The following is a 20,606-nucleotide window of genomic DNA, read 5'->3' as shown; positions in this document are numbered from 1 at the left end:
CTTCTCTCCCTTTCCATCCCTTTTTCTAAGTTCTCCCAGGGAATTTTTTTCCCTTATTTCTCTTTTCCTCAGGCTCAAGGCCCGTGGAAAGGCCTTTATTCTTCAGTGCACCTTGTTTCCTTTCAGCTCTTACTCTCTCTTCCCGCTCTGTCTCTGATAGACTGTCTTGAACCTCCTCCAGGATCTTCTGCCCTGCCTCAACCATTTGCTTACAATCCTTGTCTGTTAAGCACGATCTTACCAGTTTCCACAATGGCATGGTACCTGCTTTAAGTTTGCCATTCTGCTGTTTCCTAACTAGATCTCCTTTCAGTTTGTCCCATGAGGAGACAGTTAATGACCCTGAGCAAGCATACCATGGTGCCACACGGTCTATCTCCTTGACAAATCCCTCTATAGTCTTAGTGGCGATTTTCAGGCCACACTGCTTCAAGACCGACCATAAGACCGTTACTACAGAGTGGGAGATTCCCATACTGGTCGCTGTCCAGGCCTGACTGCGACTGAGAACCAGTCAGCAATACTGGTCGCTGTCCAGGCCTGACCGCAACTGAGAACCAGTCAGCAGTTCCAGTGGTGGAAGCAAAACGAAACTGAAAGTGAAGGAATAATCACCGTGAAAACAATCAAAAGGGTGTCTAACTCTGGAGAAATTTCAAGACTGTACATACCTTACAGAGCCTTAATGTCCTGCAGTTCTGATTCTGCCCCGTGAACGGGGGATCTCCCTTGCGCCATGTGATGGTATAAAGTTCCCGGGTTCCTCGGTGCCACTTGTCCCGAGCTATCATTCTCGCCAGCAAGAACACACTCGGACAACTGGAATCTTCTGCAGAAAAAAGCTTTATTGCTTCTTCAGGAGGGAAGACCAGACCCCGGAAAATGGCGTTGCTTATATAGCCCTCAACCATGGCGTTTCAGCACCTGATGTGGCATGTCAGCTCCTGATTCATTGCTCGCCCATCACCCCATTACTTTGCCCCGAGATGGGCAGTGACTAGGCGTGAGTTCACTCTCGCACCTGCATACAAGGCTTGTTTACTAGTTAGGCACAGCAGAGGCCAGCGCCATCTTATAATGGCGATTGCTCGCAGCACGGCTCTCCACACAGTTATTCATCCTGACCAAGATGGTTTCATTCCAGGGATTCAGGGATAGTTTAACATACGGAAATCCATCAAAGTAATCCACTATATAAACTCAAAGACAAAATCCACATGATCATCTCCTTAGATGTGGAGAAAGGATTTGACAAAGTCCAACACCCATTCCTGATAAAAGTCTTGGAAAGATCAGGAATTCAAGATCCATACTTAAACATGATAAAAGCAATCTGCAGCAACCCAGTAGCCAACATCAAAGTAAATGGTGAGAAGCTGGAAGCAATCCCACTAAAATCAGGGACTAGACAAGGATGCCCACTTTCTCCCTACATATTCAACGTTGTACTTGAAGTCCTAGCCAGAGAAATTCAACAAAAAAAAGGAGATCAAGGAGATACAAATTGGAAAGGAAGAAGTCAAAATATCACTTTTGCAGATAATATGATAGTATATATGAGCGACCCTAAAATTTCTACCACAGAACTCTTAAACCTGATAAACAGCTTCAGTGAAGTAGCTGGATATAAAATTAACTCAAACAAATAAATGGCCTTTCTCTACACAAAGGATAAACAGGCTGAGAAAGAAATTGGGGAACCAAGACCCTTCTTAATACTCAGAAATAATGTAAAATACCTTGATGCGAGTGTAACCAAGGAAGTGAGAGATCTGTATGATAAGAACTTCAAGTCTCTGAAAAAAGAAATTAAAGAACAACTCAGAAGATAGAAAGATCTCCCATGCTCATGTATTGGCAGGATCAAAATAGTAAAAACGGCTATCTTGCCAAAAGCAATCTACAGATTCAATGCAATCCCCATCAACATTCCAACTCAATTCTTCAACGAATTAGAAAGGGCAATCTGCAAATTCATCTGGAATAGCAAAAAACCTAGGATAGCAAAAACTCTTCTCAAGGATAAAAGAACCTCTGGTAGAATCATCATGCCAAACCTAAAGCTGTACTACAAAGCAATTGTGATAAAAACTGCATGGTACTGGTATAGAGACAGACAAGTAGACCAATGGAATACAATTGAAGACCCAGAAATGAACCCACACACCTATGATCACTTGATCTTCAACAAGGGAGCTAAAACCATCCACTGGAAGAAAGACAGCATTTTCAACAAATGGTACTCGCACAACTGGTTGTTATCATGTAGAAGAATGTGAATCGATCCATTCCTATCTCCTTGTACTAAGGTCAAGTCTAAGTGGATCAAGGAACTTCACATAAAACCAGAGACAGTGATACTTATAGAGGAGAAAGTGGGGAAAAGCCTTGAAGATATGGGCACAGGGGAAAAATTCCTGAATAGAACAGCAATGGCTTATGCTAAAAAATCAAGAATGAACAAATGGGACCTCATGAAACTGCAAAGATTCTGCAAGACAAAAGACACAGTCAATAAGACAAAAAGACCACCAAAAGATTGGGAAAGGATCTTTACGTATCCTAAATCAAATAGGGGACTAATATCCAATATATATAAAGAATTCAAGAAGGTGGACTCTAGAAAATCAAATATCCCCATTAAAAAATGGGGCTCAGAACTGAACAAAGAATTCTCACCTGAGGAATACCGAATGGCAGAGACACACCTGAAAAAATGTTCAACATCCTTAATCATCAGGGAAATGCAAATCAAAACAACTCTGAGATTCCACCTCACACCAGTCAGAATGACTAAGATCAAAAATTCAGGTGACAGTAGATGCTGGCGAGGATGTGGAGAAAGAGGAACACTCCTCCATTGTTGGTGGGATTGCAAGCTTGTACAGCCACTCTGGAAATCAGTCTGGTAGTTCCTTAGAAAATTGGACATAGTACTACAGGAGGATCCAGCAATACCTCTCCTGGGCATATATTCAGAAGATATCCTAACCGGTAAAAAGGACACATGCTCCACTATGTTCATAGCAGCCTTATTTATAATAGCCAGAAGCTGGAAAGAACCCAGATGCCCCTCAACAGAGAAATGGATACAGAAAATGTGGTACATTTACACAATGGAGTACTACTCAGCTATTAAAAAGAATGAATTTATGAAATTCCTAGCCAAATGGATGGACCTGGAGTGCATCATCCTGAGTGAGGCAACACAATCACAAAGGAACTCACAAAATGTGTACTCACTGATAAGTGGATATTATCCCCAAACTTAGTATACCCATGATATAAGATACAATTTGCTAAATGCATCAAACTCAAGAAGAATGGAGACCAAAGTGTGGACACTGTGCCCCTTCTTAGAATTGGGAACAAAACACCCATGGAAGGAGTTACAGAGACAAAGTTTGGAGCTGCGACGAAAGGATGGACCATCTAGAGTCTGCCATATCCAGGGATCCACCCTATAATCAGCTTCCAAACACTGACACCATTGCATACACTAGCAAGATTTTGCTGAAAGGACCCAGATAGAGCTGTCTCTTGTGAGACTATGCCAGGGCCTAGCAAACATAGAAGTGGATGCTCACAGTCAGCTAGTGGATGGATCACAGGGCTCCCAATGGAGGAGCTAGAGAAAGTATCCAAGGAGCTAAAGGGATCTGCAACCCTATAGGTGGAACAACATTACATCATTTCTCCCTCTCCTTTTATTCCTCCAACCTCTCCATGTATCTCCAACCTTGCCCATTCTCAAATCTCTCTTTTAATTTAATATGTATATAATAAATTATTAACATAATATATTTACATGTATTATATTATACACACAACCACACACACACATGCATAGACATAGATATAGATACAGATACAGAAATATATAGATAGAAAGATATATAGATATATAGATATATGGATAGATAGATAGATAGATAGATAGATAGATAGATAGATAGATAGATAGATTGAGGTTAAAAAAAAAAGATAGAACCTATAAACAACAATTCCAGGCCAAATGCATTGTGTTTTCAATAACATTAAAGAAAGCTAGATAGGTATATATATATAGAACTGTCACCCATCATTGTATAAGGAATACCAGAACAACAGACAGAATCAGAAATTCCTATGACGTATTTTTATTAAAACATTAAAAGAGATTCTAATAAATATTGAAAGTTGAAAGAGATGAGAGCCATGTCACATATAGAGGCAGCCTTATCAGAACCATTTAAGATCAGAGGGGTTTAGAAAGATGTATTAAAGTTTTGTATTGTCATAACTATCAATCTAAAAGGGATGTCTACTAAAAGTAAAGTAGAAATAAGAACTTTTCATGATAAAAAAACAGAGACTTTAAAAATATTTCATTACTACTCCAGTGCTATAGAAAATATTGCAAGGTATATTTCATACTGAAGAGAAGGATAAACATAGTTAAGAGGCCACAATAAAAAAAAATTTAAAAAACTGGAACTGCTAATCAAAAGAAGACAAGGAAATACCACAAAAGTTGACAAAATTTAATACAAACTGCCAATAATTACCCTGAATATTAATGGTGGTAATTTTCTAATAAAAATACACATTAATAGAATGGATTATAAATCGTATCTACATTTTGCTCCCTCAAAAATATACACCTTAGCATCAAAGACAAACACCACCAAAGGAAAAGAGATTGAAAAAAGTTACTCTGAAACAATGGAATTAAAAACAAGAGCAGCTATTCTAATTTCTGCCAAAACAGAGTTCAACCAAAAACTAGTCATAAGAGATATGGAAAATCACTTTATACTCATTAAGGGAACAATATATTCATAAAAGGAGTATTAAAAATTCTAAATATATAAACACAACACAGGTGCACCCAATTTCATAAAGCAAATGCTGCTACATATAAATAAACCACAACACTATTATAGTGAGAGATTTTAAGAGCCAATTCTTATAAATAGGGAGGCAATGAGCACAAAATATAGATAGAAAATCATTGGAATTTAATGAAAGGAGAAGTGAAACAGATCTAACAAACATCTCTAGAATATTCCACTCCAATACTGAAGACTATGCATTCTTCTCAGCAGTTCATAGAGCTTTCTCCAGAATGAAGAATACATTAGGACACAATGCATCCTCAACAAGAGAAAATATGAAAGGAAAATAGAAATAAAATGATTATTGCTATAAGATTGAGCTAAATCCCAACAGCAGAAGAAACTACAGAAATCATACAAACTTATAAAAATAAATACACATGAGTCACAGAAGAATGAAATAAAAAACCATCCTGGATTGAAAGGAAATGGACACACATTACACAAAAATATATGGAATAAAAGGACAGTGGAAAGAATGTACACAGGCCATAAAAATTTTGAGAAATTTCAAATAGTTATACAATTATTAAGTACTTGGAGAAACAAGAGGAAGGTGAATGTAAAATAGTAGAGAGAGAAAAATAATGAAGATCAAGGCAGAAATTAATGAAATAGATACAGAAAAAATACAATAAAAATCAATAAAACGAATAGCATTTCTTTCAAAATACAGAGATGATTGGCAAAACCTTAGACAAATTAACCAAAATAAGTATTGGTCAGAACTAGATCAATAAAATTGGAAATGAAAGGGAGACATTACCAAAGACATCATTGAAATGCAGTATATCATAAAGAAACACCTTTAAAATAAAACTATATGTTATAATAAATTAGAAATTTTAAAAGAAATAAATTAATTTCTAGAAGCATAATTCATAACTATTAAACTAGGATGAAATACAAAATTTAAACATATAAAACCAGCAATGTGATTGAAACAGTAATAAGATGTCCCCCAAAACAATAAAAAATAAGAAAGAAATAAAAGCATCAGATAGATTTACTATAAAATTCTACTAGACTTTTGAAGACACAGAGCTAACAGAATACCCCCAAAATATTTTATTACACAAAAAAGAAAGAAACATTTTCAAACTATATATGAAGTTTAGAATTATTATACCCAAACCAAATAAAGACAAAACAAAGTAATATGCATATATAGCACATACACAAAGACTAATTTCTATGATGAATGTATACACAAAATTCTCAACAAACTACCAAACAACATGTCTAGTACTCAGAGTTTGATTTTTTCATAAGTTTTTGCCAGGAAAATACCAAGGGGATCTTGAATAATACAGGCATTCATTGGTCCTCTTGGTTGTTCAATAGAACTGAGGATGTTAGCCCTTTACTAGAAGCTTACCTTTGTTTTAAGATATAGAGTGAAAGAAAGCAAGCTAGAAGGGAACTGGAAACCTCCTACCTGTAGGCAGGCTGGCTTTCAGAGCAACGTTGGTTACTATACAAGTTGCTATTGGAAAAATGGTAAAATAGTCTTACCTATTTGCAAGAATTTTGAGCCACAGACCAACAATTAGTCAAGATATGCCCTTGATGCAATAGTAGAATGACTTTTGTGTAGTTAACCAACTGTCCTATGATTGGATTTTAGGTGTTCTTGATGATATCTGAGAAGGTGGTAGGACCAATGAGCAAACTTCCTACTATTGCTTTGTTAAGGTGATGTAGCATCAAACTCCTAAATATTTATCTTTAAAGCCATAGACAAAAGCTACTTTAACCACAATCAAAGATGGCTCTCTTTATAGGGAATGGTGATAAATATAAAGATTTTTAGCTACTCATGACAAAAAAAATCATTGAAGTTCCACCCATAACTAAAACATTTAAACCAATCTGTGTAGAACAACAGAAAGATTATGGAAAATAGGGGAAGATTTATGTAAGAGATATAAGATAAATAAAGAGCCATAAAATATCATTCCTTAATTGAAACAAACAATGCATCCATGAACTGACAATAGATACAGTTATATGTACTGGACTAACACTGGACTGTGTCAGTAAACAGGCACTGATGAGGGAGAGGTTTATGAGACCCTATCTCTTAAAGTTGAATGAATAACTATTCACAGATTCCAGGAGAGCAGGAGTCATCATTGGCTTAATGTGTATATAAATTGTGTATCTGCAGCATTTAGCAGACCCCCATAGATAATTTAAATACATTGTTCCATATTCTAGTTAAGTCCAGTGAGTTATAAAATAAAATTAATTGTTATAAATATGAGAAATAAATTTTAATGAAAGAGGACCTGTAGCTAGAGGTAGTAAAGAATAGAAAAACGTCAGTATACTTTTTATACATGTTCCAAAGAACAATTTTTTAATTTAAAAATTCCAAAGAAAAGCCAGAAAGATGGCTCAGAGGTTGAAAATATATGCCACTCTTTCAGAGAACTAGAGTTCTGTTCTCAGCATCCTATCAGGCAGTTTACAACTGCTTCTAACCTCTTCTTGAAGGAATATGATGCTTTCTTCTGACCACTGCAGGTACATTCATTTATGTATACAAAACTATAAGCAGGTACACACATGAACATAATTAAAAATGATAAAATAGAGCCTCAAAAATTTAAAGGAATCACTAAAATTGTCCACATTTGAGAATAAAGACATTAAAGAACGACATATCAAAAATGTCTAAAGAGTCATATTTATTTAGAAACTGAAATATATTACACAATACATGTATCAAAAAAGAAATCTAATAAGAAAATGAAAAATTATAACATATCTATGACTAAATAATTTTATGCTTAAATAATATGACATGGTAAAATATGTAAGGTACTCCTAAACTGATAGTAGCATGTAATTTACAACCTTAAATACATATACTTAAATCAATATAAAGTCAATGAAAGTAAAAGAGCCAAGTATTAAAGTATAGAAAGGATGGTCTAGTTTATGAACTTGATTAGACTACAAGGGGTCCTGAGACTAGATAATATCTATAGAGGCAATTCTAAAAATGATAGACACTTGGGACAGTGAATGGGGACTGGGGTAAGGAACTTTCATGAATATACAGTGCCTTGTAATGAGAGGTATAAATAACAAAGAAACCAGAGAAACAAAAATCTGAACATGCATGGTTGCAAGATATTCTTATTTCTTAGTGAGTTCTTCTAGCTACTGACATCAGACTCTATCTTCTTCAGCATTTCAATGTCAATCATTGTTAGTGATTCTCAAATCAGGGCTTGATATTTCAGAGCCAGATAGGGATTACAATGCTTCCTGGATTTAGCAAATTTTGTATTGTTTGTTTGCTCTTCAATATGTAGATAGATATATTCAGAATCTGGCTGCATCCTTCACATGTCCTGAAAACTAGAGTGACAGTAAATGAACAACAATGCAGAATTTACTTGGTGTAGGAAATTTTACTTGGTGATGACACTGTGGCATGAAGGCTGAAGTATATTTACTGCTCATCCCTTTTGGTGAGAATTATTGTGAACAAGAGTGAAATTCACAGCACAAAGATGAGAAAAATATGCAGCATGGCAAAGACAGAAGTGTGAAGGAGGAAACAAAGTAGTTGCAACTCTGGACACTAGGACTGTTACAATAGGAGAAGTGCCTTCTAAATACTCCATCTATAAGAGATTCCATGTTACAAAACAGCATGCTAATTTGAAAAAAAAAAAGAATACTCATTCTTATTTGTAATGGGAGGATCTAAAAAAGAGATGCTAAACAGAGAATATCACCACGAGAATTTTCCTCTTGAAGAGAACTTCATAGGGAAATACATTCTCAAGTTCAGAATCAAAGAAATTTTCTGCAACTGTGATAAGCAGGTATTGATGACATCAATGGATGGCACTAGAATTTGGCATCTTTAATGGCATGTAAGATACAAGATCTATATAAGTCATTGAAAGTTGAATACTTTTCCTAAAAGCCATCAATAAAGCTAGGCAGTATGTACCAAGGATGGCTTCACTGCAGAGACAAAACTTAAGTTACAATGGAGACACTAAGATGTTGGCCATGCTGTGAATATGGAAAGTCTTACAGGAATAGCTGTGGCACTGAGTAGAGAAAATTCATGCCTGATATAGAGTCCTATGGCTGTGGAGGAAGTTATCACCAAGAATATTGAAGCAGATACTGGTCATGAACTGAAAATATTTGATCATTGGCCTCCTAGGTTTCAGTCTTTGTTTTGGTATAATCTTTCCTTGTATACTCCCATTTCTTTCATTTTGAATGAGTGATACTCATTATATATTTTAGCTTTATATTTTATAGTTTTCTTTTCATTTAATGAAGGTTCACATCTAGAGGATGTCTTTAGATCATCACACAAGTAACTTGGGACTGTTGAATGGTTTGGGGAGTTTTATGACTATAGAAATTCTGGAGGTTAGACTAAATGAATTTTTCATTACAAAATGACAGTAAAGTTATGAAGCATGAGCATATAACATTGTGTGTTAGCTCTTGTATGCTCATGTGTTTACATAACTGTTTCATAGCTATTAGCTCAGTTTTGGAAAGCTTTGCAAACTGGCTGCTGAAATGGGTCATTGCATGTGTTTTAGAGCCAGTTGATTCTGATTCAGTCATATTATCTCTGCTTCCTAGTCAGTAGCTTCTTATTAGTAGCTCTCACATCATCCAATTGCCATATATCAATCCATCTACCACATTTCCCCCATCAATATACAACTTAAGCACTTGAACTTTAAGGTAGGACAAAGCACTTCCCACTTACATTTCTGTCAGGTATTTTGTTACAATGACCAAATAGCAAAAACAAAAACAAAAACAAAAACAAAACCAACAAAAAAAACCCTCAAAAACAAAACAATAACAAAAAACAAACAAACAAAAAAACAAATTGCCAAATTAAGTTTTCTCCAGGTTCTATTCTGAAAATTCGAGTTCTTAGGTACCACAACTATTTGAATAAATTCCATAAACTTATCAATATATATCATCATATAAGTATACAAGCGGTATATCAAGAGAATATAACTGAAACAATATAAAATGCATGTGATGATCCCATAAGAAAAGCAACAGATGGAGAGAACTTCAGAGAGCCACACCAATAAAACTAAGAATTGTAAAACTCAGTCCTAATGGTTTCACCTAGAAAAACTCCCACACCTAAAGCCTATGCAATTCTGTGGAAGGGAAGATGGAAATATTATAAGAGTAGGAGGATTATAGTGTTTGCTGTAGAATGGTGTCTCCTAGTAATATCAGAAGTTCGACCTATAAAGACTTAACAACATACCTGCTCAAATGTTTGCTCAAAAAGACATCATAGACCAGGTCAAAGTGGGAGGGAAAATGCCCAAGAGGCCTCAATCTTGCACAAAGTACTACAGGTTACTGAATAAAGTTAGTGGTAGGAGAGGTGAACATCTCTAGGGAAGGGCACACCAGTTGGTTGTCCATTGCCAAAACTGTCAACCTTGAAAACATACACAAAGTAACATTAATAGATTCAACAGGTTATATGAAGGAATATATATATATATATATATATATAAATATATATATATATACAAATACATATATGATTTAAATAACAATTGATAAAAAGCAGGCCATAAATTTGAAAGAGAGCCAGAAGCCATATGTGGTAGGATTCTGAGGGAAGAAAGGGAAGGAAGAAATATAATTGTATTGAGATCCCAAAAATGAACAAATAAAATTTTTTAAAAATTAAAAATCAATGGTTATAACTTAATGTCATAACCTTAAAAATAAGGAAAAATACGGTTAGATTATTTTTTTTGTGAAAATGTTAGCATTTAACCTCACCTTTAAGTCACCAGATCACAGGCACTTCCAACGCCCTTAATCTTCTCTTCAGTTCTTCTGCTGAAGAATTTGGCCCTCACGATGATAGGTTGCTTAGGCAGCTTCCCCTTCCCCAGAACTTTGTAGCAGCCTGATCGAACAACATCAATGATGTTGTTCCAGTCTTGGTTTTTTGCTGCATTGACCCGTGTCTGCTCGCTGACCAATGTCCATAATTTATTCAGGTTGTCAGTTAGGCAGAAGCTCTGGTTCCTCTTCAAGTGGTAATATTTCATACCAACTTCCCCAAAGTACCCTGGATGATATTTGTCAAAGCTGATCCTGTGGTGATGCATGTCTCCAGCATTCCCGCCTTCTCCTGGGAGCTTGTGGTGCTTACCTACTCTGCGATGAGTTTCCATGGCTCACATGGCCCCAGAGTTTCTAAGTCTTCCTCAGTCTGGATTGTATGGCAGTGGCAGAAAGGAAAGAGCAGTTCAAAATTGTTAAAAGTAAAACATAAAATAAAACTGTGAAAATATTGTTAAACTTTAAAAACATTATATTCTAATTCAAAATATCTGTTCTACCCTTGCCCTCTCAGTTCTCCAAATTTAAAATGTAGTGGACCCTTTTAAAAATGATTTAATAGTATATGTGTCCAATATACAGAAAAGACAGAAAGAATAAACACCCATTTGACATCAAAGTCTAGATAAGAAAATACAAAGTAGAACATCACTGATTTAAGTTTATTTGTAAGCATCAATATAAAAAGCCTATTTTATGAGGTCCCATTTGTCGATTATTGATCTTACAGCACAAGCCATTGCTGTCCTATTCAGGAATTTTTCCCCTGTGCCCATATCTTCAAGGCTTTTCCCCACTTTCTCCTCTATAAGTTTCAATGTCTCTGGTTTTATGTGGAGTTCCTTAATCCACTTAGATTTGACCTTAGTATAAGGAGATAACAATGGATCAATTCACATTCTTCTACATGATAACTGCCAGTTGTGCCAGCACTATTTGTTGAAAATGCTGTCTTCTTTCCACTGGATGGTTTTAGATCCCTTGTCAAAGATCAAATGACCATAGGTGTGTGGGTTCATTTCTGGGTCTTCAATTCTATTCCATTGGTCTATCTGTCTGTCGCTATATGAGTATCATGCAGTTTTTATCACAATTGCTCTGTAGTAAAGCTTTAGGTCAGGCATGGTGATTCCACCAGAGGTTCTTTTATCATTGAGAAGAGTTTTTGATATCCTAGGTTTTTTGTTATTCCAGATGAATTTGCAATTTGCCATTTTTTTCCCAATTTATTTTTTTTAATTAGGTATTTTCTTCATTTACATTTCAAATGCTATCCCCAAAGTCCCCCAGACCCCCCTCCCACTCCCCTACCCACCCACTCCCACTTCTTGGTCCTGGCATTCCCCTGGTTCTTTTTTTTTTTTTTAATATTTTTATTACATATTTTCCTCAATTACGTTTCCAATGCTATCCCAAAAGTCCCCCATAGCGCCCCCCACTTCCCTATCCACCCATTCCCATTCTTTTGGCCCTGGCATTCCCCTATATTGGGGCATATAAAGTTTGCAAGTCCAATGGGCCTCTCTTTCCATTGATGGCTGACTAGGCCATCTTTCGATACATATGCAGCTAGAGACAAGAGCTCCGGGGTTCTAGTTAGTACATCATGTTGTTCCAACAATAGGGTTGCAGATCCCTTTAGCTCCTTGGGTACTTACTCTAGATTCTCCATTGGGAGCCCTGTGATACATCCAATAGCTGACTGTGAACATCCACTCCTGTGTTTGCTAGGCCCCAGCATCGTCTCACAAGAGACAGCTATATTTGGGTCCTTTCAGCAAAATCTTGCTAGTGTATGCAATGGTGTCAGCGTTTAGAAGTTGATTATGGGATGGATCCCTGGATACGGCAGTCTCTAAATGGTCCATCCTTTCATCACCGCTACGAACTTTGTCTCTGTAACTCCTTCCCTGGGTGTTTTGTTCCCAATTCTGAGAAGGTGCACAGTGTCCACACTTTGGTCTTCATTCTTCTTGAGTTTCATGCGTTTAGCAAATTGTATCTTAAATCTTGGGTATCCTAAGTTTTGGGCTAATATCCACTTATCAGTGAATACATATTGTGTGAGTTCTTTTGTGATTGTGTTACTTCACTCAAGATGATGCCCTCCAGGTTTGTTGAAGAGTTGAGTTGGAATTTTGATGGGTTTTGCATTGAATCTGTAGATTGCTTTTGGCAAGATAGCCATTTTTACTATATTGATCCTGCCAATCCATGAGCATGGGAGATCTTTGCATCTTCTGAGATCTTCTTTGATTTCTTTCTTCAGAGACCTGAAGTTCTTATCATACAGATCTTTCACTTCCTTAGTTAGAGTCATGCCAAGGTATTTTATATTATTTGTGACTATTGAGAAGGGTGTTGTTTCCCTAATTTCTTTCTCAACCTGTTTATCCTTCATGTAGAGAAAGGCCATTGACTTGTTTGAGTTAATTTTATATCCAGCTACTTCACTGAAGCTATTTATCAGGTTTAGGAGTTCTCTAGTGGAATTTTTAGGGTCACTCATATATACTATCATATCATCTGCAAACTGATATTTTGATTTCTTCCTTTCCAATTTGTATCTCCTTGATCTCCTTTTGTTGTGGAATTGCTCTGTTTAAGACTTCAAGTACTATATTGAATAGGTAGGGAGAAAATGGGCATCCTTGTCTAATCCCTGATTTTAGTGTGATTGATTCCAGCTTCTCACCATTTACTTTGATGTTGGCTACTGGTTTGCTGTAGATTGCTTTTATCGTGTTTAAGTATGGGCCCTGAATTCCTGCTCTTTCCAAGACTTTTATCAGGAATGGATGTTGGATTTTGTCAAATGATTTCTCCACATCTAACGAGATGATCATGTGGTTTTTGTCTTTGAGTTTGTTTATATAGTGGATTATGTTGATGGATTTCCATATATTAAACCATCCCTGCATCCCTGGAATGAAACCTACTTGGTCAGGATGGATGATTGTTTTGATGCATTCTTGCAAACAAAATTCTAGCCATAATTTTATTGAGGATTTTTCGTTATTCATAAGGGAAATTGGTCTGAAGTTCTCTATCTTTATTGGGTCTTTATGTGGTTGTCTCTAGCTGCATATGTAGCAGAAGATGGCGTAGTTGGCCATCATTGGGAAGAGAGGCCCCTTGGTCTTGCAAACCATATACGCCCCAGAACAGGAGAACACCAGGGCCAAGAAATGGCAATGGGTAGGTAAGAGAGGTGGGGAAAAGGGAAGGGTATGGGGAACTTTCAGGATAGCATTTGAAATATAAATGAAGAAAATACCTAATAAAAACTGGAAAAAAACCAGATTCCATATATTTTGTGTATATATATATATATATATATATATATATATATATATATATATCTCCAAACATTATCAAATTGAATCAATCATTGTTTACACATTTGGAACAGTGGAATTTTTCCATAAATAAAAAAAATTATAAAATTCATAAAAAATACACAAATGCAATTTATCCCTTGAATGGGCTAGAAGAAAAGTAGAATCTTAAAAAACAGAAATAGCCATTCAGTATTCCTCAGGTGAGAATTCTTTGTTTAGCTCTGAGCCCCATTTTTAATGGGGTTATTTGATTTTCTGGAGTCCACCTTCTTGAGTTCTTTATATATATTGGATATTAGTCCCCTATCTGATTTAGGATAAGTAAAGATCCTTTCCCAATCTGTTGGTGGCCTTTTTGTCTTATTGACGGTATCTTTTGCCTTGCAGAAGCTTTGCAATTTTATGAGGTCCTATTTGTCGATTCTCGATCTTACAGCACAAGCCATTGCTGTTCTATTCAGGAATTTTTCCCCTGTGCCCATATCTTCGAGGCTTTTTCTTACTTTCTCCTCTATAAGTTTCAGAGACTGCCATATCCAGGGATCCATCCCATAATCAGCTTCCAAATGCTTACACCATTGCATACACTAGCAAGATTTTGCTGAAAGGACCCAGATATAGCTGTCTCTTGTGAGACTATGCTGGGGCCTAGCAAGCACAGAAGTGGATGCTCACAGTCAGCTATTGGATGGATCACAGGGCCCCCAATGGAGGAGCTAGAGAAAGTACCCAAGGAGCTAAACGGTTCTGCAATCCTATAGGTGGAACAACAATATGAACTAACCAGTAGTTCCCCGGAACTCATGTCTCTAGCTGCATATGAATCAGAAGATGGCCTAGTCGGCCATCAGTGGAAAGAGAGGCCCATTGGTCGTGCAAACTTTATATGCCCCAGTATAGGGGAACGACAGGGCCAAGAAGTGTGAGTGGGTAGGTGGGGGAATGGGTGGGTGAGGGTGTGGGGGACTTTTGGGATAGCATTGGAAATGTAAATGAAATAAATACCAAATAAAAGACAGAAATAAAGTATGTTTTACCAATTCTATATTTTTGATGGAAACCATGTATTATCAAATAGTGGTCAGATGTTCCCTTAACAAACCAATGCAATCTACCAAATATTTCATAGCAAAAATCACTGCTACTCATACTGAATTATGAGCCTTCCCTTTAAAATTATTTTCAAGAGCAAGCCTGCTTTTATTTTATGTTTTCCATATAATAGCATTTAAAGCTAATTAAATAAAAAATAAAAATCAGCATATAAAATTAAAAATATATTTTATCAAAATTTTTCATAAGTTATATTCTTTGCTTTTTAATTAATTGACTCCTCATTTATTATTACTATTATTACTATTATTGTCATTATTACTATCATTATTATTGTTGTGTATCGTGTGTATTTTTGTGAGCATGTGTGCTATGGTGCATTTATGCATTCACAGGACAACAGTCAGATTTCTAATTCTCCATATTTATGTGGGTTTCATGAATGTAAGCAATATTGTGAGGCATACAGGGAAAGAAACTATACCCATTAATCCATTTTTCTGACATCTGTTAATTTTGTTTGATGATTTTTGAGACAAGGTCTCAATAGCCCATGTTGGGCTTGAAATGAAAATTCTCCTCAGTTTCCTACGTGCTAAGATTACAGGTAAGCACTACCATTGATATTTTTTACTAAGATATGTTGTGATAGGGTAAACATGCTTCTCATAATAGCATAGTCATAAGGATACTTAGAAAAATAGTAAGATACACAAAAACAATAATATATATATATATTAAATGAAACATGCATATTAGCACATGCAAAGTAGATATGAAAATTGTTATTTCTCCTTAAATTCATTTAAGTTTCAATAAAAATCCAACCATACGTTTAAGAGAAAACTGACAAATATAGTGTAAAATTTATAGATAACATATATTAGTTTTAAATTGTAGTCCTAAACATTTAAGGAGAAAGAAAAGCATGTTTATGCTGACAGAATATTCATAGCATGCTTGATCAGAACAGTCAAATATTGAAAATTATGCACATTCATAAAATAATGAATGTGTTTAAAAATTGTTTGTATAAAAGGATATTATTTGGCCATAAAAAGGAACACACTGATGATTCATTAAAACCTATGGTAGACTCTGAAAAGCATTATGATGTGTCAAAGAATTTTTTTTAGAAGAGAGCCAACTCTATAATTTTGGTAACTTAAATTTTAGAAAAATTAACACTGATAAAAATTTTAAAAGTTTCAGATAGCTTCTTAGAGTACAGAATACTATGTCAACTGGGAATTGTATGTGATAAAGTTCCAGGGACATTGTGGTATTCTTTATCTTGATAAACTATAATATATAGGTATATTCAATGATCAAAACATCTGATAGAGGGCTAATATCCAATATATACAAGAACTCAAGAAGTTAGACACCAGAGAACCAACTAACCCTATTTAAAATGGGGTACATAACACCAGACATTACCAGATAGCAAAAGGAAAATGCAAGAATCTTGCGAACAGAAACAAAGGCTACTTGGCATAATCACAACCCAGTACTCACACCACAGCAAGTTCTGGATACCCCAATACACCTGAAAAGAAATATTTGGATTTAAAAATCATAACCCATGATGCTGGTAGATTTTAAGAAGGACATAAATAACTCCCTTAAAGAAATACAGGAGAACACAGCTAAACAGGTAGAAGCCCTTAAAGAGGAAACACAAAATTCTCTTAAAGAATTACAGGAGAACACAGGTAAATGGGTAGAAACCCTTAAAGAGGAAACTCAAAAATCCCTTTAAAAATTACAGGAAAACACAAGCAAACAAGTGAAGGAATAGAACAAAACCATACAGGATCTAAAAATGGAAGTAGAAACAATAAAGACATCACAAAGGGAGACTACACTGGAGATAGAAAACCTAGGAAAGAAATTAGGAGCCATAAATGCAAGCAACAGCAACAGAATACAAGAGAGAGAAGAGAGAATATCAGGTGCAGAAGATTCCATAGAAAACATTGTCACAACTAAAAAAATGCAAAATGCAAAAAGATCCAAATCCAAAACATCCAGGAAATCCAGGACACAATGAGAGGGCCAAATCAAAGGATAATAGGTATAGATGAGAAGGAAGATTTCCAAATTAAGGGCCAGCAAACATCTTCAACAAAATTATAGATGGAAACTTCCCAAACTTAAAGAAAGTGATGCCCATGAACATACAAGAAGCCTACAGAACTCAAAATAGTTTGGACAAGAAAAGAAATTCCTCCACTCACATAATAATCAAAACACCAAATGCACAAAACAAAGAAAGAATACTAAAAGCAGTAAGGGGAAAAGGTCAAGTAACTTATAAGGCAACCTTATCAGTATTACACCAGACTTCCCACCAGAGACTATGAAAGCTAGAAGATCCTGGGTAGATCTCACACAGACCCTAAGAGAACATAAATGCCATTCCAGGCAATTATACCCAGAAAACCTCTCAATTATTATAGATGGAGAAACCAAGATATTCTATGACAAAACCAAATTTACACAATATCTTTCCACAAACCCAGCCCTACAGTGGATAATAGATGGAAAACACCAACACAAGGAGGGAAACTATACCCTAGATAAAGCAAGAAAGTAGTCATTCTTTTTTGTTTTTTTGTTTTTTTGTTTACATTCAGAAACAAGTTTATTGGAACTGCAGAAAATAATCACAGCTTTATGCCAGCCAGAGAAATCAAGAGAGAATGAAGAGCTAAGAAAGTAGTCTTTCAACAAACCTAAAAGAAGATAGCCACATAAACATAATTACACCTCCAACAACAAAAATCACAGGAAGTAACAATAACTTTTTCTTAATACCTCTTAACATCAATGGACTCAACTCCCCAATAAAAAGACATAGACTCAACAGGACCCAACATTTTGCTGCATGCAGAAAACACACCTTAGTGACAAAGACAGACACTCCTTCAGATTAAAAGGCTGGAAAACAATTTTCCAAGCAAATGGTCCCAAGAAACAGATTGGAATAGCCATTTTAATATCAAGTAAAATTGACTTTCAACGAAAAGTTAACTGAAAAATAAGGAAGGACACTTCATATTGGTCTCAGGAAATATCTACCAAGATGAACTCTCCATTCTGAACATCTATGCTCCAAATGGCAGGGCACCCACATTCATAAAATAAACTTTACTAAAGCTCAAGAGACACATCACACCCCACACAATAATAGTGGGAGACTTCAACATCCCACTCTCATCAATGTACGGATCATGGAAACAGAAACACAGTGAAACCAGCAGAAGTTATGAACCAAATGGAACTAACAGACATTTTTAGAACATTTCATCCTAAAGCAAAAGAATATACTTTCCTGTCAGCACCTCATGGTACCTTCTCCAAAACTGACCATATAATTGGTCACAAAACAAGCCTCAACAGATACAAGAAGATTGAAATAATTTCATGCACCCTATCAGATTACCACGGACTAAGGCTGGTCTTAAATTACAACAAAACAAAGGAAGAAACATATACACATGTGTGAGGAGCTGCCCTCATAGTCGCCGTTACAAGATGGCGCTGACATCTGTTGCTCGTAAGTGTTCACAGGCGTCAGGGTATCTTTCCATTACCTGAGCCCTGCCTCTCTTGTGCCGTTAACTGACTGATAGTGAGCAGCCAATCTGGCTGGTGCACATTTCCAACCGTTTTTCCGCAGCCTATAAAAGGGAAGGGTTTTCTGCTCTCTGGGTCTCCTCTCCTGAAGCTGATCATCTATCTCTCTAGATGTATTAAAGCTTTACTGCAGAAGGATCCGAATGGCCTGCGTGCATTTTTGCTGGTGAGACGGTAGCGTGGGTCACACATGGAAGCTGAACAATGCTCTACTCAATGATAACTTGGTCAGGGAAAAGATAAAAAAGAAATAGACTTTTTAGAATCTAATGAAAATGAAGACACATCATACCAAAACCTATGGGACACAATTAAAGCAGTGGTAAGAGGAAAAGTCATAGCTCTAAGTGCCTCCAAATAGAAACTGGAGAGAGGTTACACTAGTAGCTTGACAGCACACCTGACAGCTTTAGAATAAAAATAATCAAATATACCCAAAAGGAGTAGTCAGCAGGAAATAATCAAAATTAGGACTGAAATCAACCAAATAGAAACAAAAAGAGCTATACGAAGAATCAACAAAACCAGGAGCTGGTTCTTTGAGAAAATCAACAAAATATATAAACCCTTAGCCAGAATAGCCACAGGGCACAGAATGAGTTTCCAAATTAATAAAATCAGAAATGAAAAGACATAACACCAGAAACTGTAGAAATCCAAAAAATCATCGGATCCTACTACAAAAGTTTATATTCAACTAAACTGGAAAATCTGGATGAAATGGACAAATTTCTAGACACATACCAAGTGCCTAAGTTAAAACAGGATCAGATAAACCATCTAAACAGTCCCATTACCCCTAAAGAAATAGAAGCAGTCACTAATAGTCTCCCAACCAAAAAAAAAAAAAAATCCAGGACCAGATGGATTTAGAATTCTATCAAACATTTAAAGAAGTCCTAATACCAATATTCTTCAAACTATTCCACAAAATAGAAACAAAAGGAACACCACCCAATTTGTTCTATGAAGCCACAATTGCACTTATATCTAAACCACATAAAGACACAACAAAGAAAGAATTTCAGACCAGTCTTCCTTATAAACATTCATGCAAAATACTCAATAAAATTCTTGCCAATTGAATCCATGAACACATCAAAACTATAGTTCACAACCATCAAGTAGGCTTCATACCAGGAATGTAGGGATAGTTCAGTATACTGAAAGCCATCAATATAAACCACTACATTAACTAACTGAAAGAAAAAAAAAAACCACATGACCATTTCATTAGATGTTGAAAAATCATTTGACAAAATTCAACATCATTTAGGTTAAAAGTCTTGGAAAGATCAGGAATTCAAGGCCCATGCCTAAACAAAGTAAAAACAATATATAGCAGACCAGTAACCAACTTCAATCTAAATGGGAAAAACTTGAAGCAATCCCACTAAAATCAAGGACTAGACAAGGCTGCCCACTCTCTCCCTATCTATTCAATATAATACTCAAAGTTCTATGTAGAGCAATTAGACAAGAAAAAGAGAACAAAGGGATACAAATTAGAAAGAAAGAAGTCAAAATATCACTATGTAAAGATGATAAGATCATATACTTAAGTGACAACCAAAATTCCACTAGAGAACTTCTAAAGCTATTAAACAACTTCAGCAAAATGATAGATATAAAATTAACTCAAATAAATTAGTAGCCCTCATCTACTCAAATGATAAACAGGCTAAGAAAGAAATTAGGGAAACAACCATTCATAATAGTCACAAATAATATTAAAAAAAATACCTTGGTGTGACTGTAACCAAGCAAGTGAAAGATCTGTGTGACAAGAATGTCAAGT

At 35.7% G+C, this 20,606-nt stretch overlaps 1 pseudogene; it reads right to left on the bottom strand.

Annotated features, from left to right (window-relative positions):
• Nucleotides 1-10,705: 10,705 nt before the first annotated feature.
• On the bottom strand, nt 10,706-11,243 carry LOC110286354 (large ribosomal subunit protein uL15 pseudogene; annotated as a pseudogene).
• Between the last annotated feature and the right edge of the window lie 9,363 nt (nt 11,244-20,606).

This window comes from Mus caroli, unplaced genomic scaffold (genome assembly GCF_978045245.1).
Source record: "Mus caroli unplaced genomic scaffold, Mus_caroli_1 scaffold_5, whole genome shotgun sequence".
NCBI classification, from domain to species: domain Eukaryota; kingdom Metazoa; phylum Chordata; class Mammalia; order Rodentia; family Muridae; genus Mus; species Mus caroli.
This window is presented reverse-complemented; position numbering and strand designations above follow the sequence as displayed.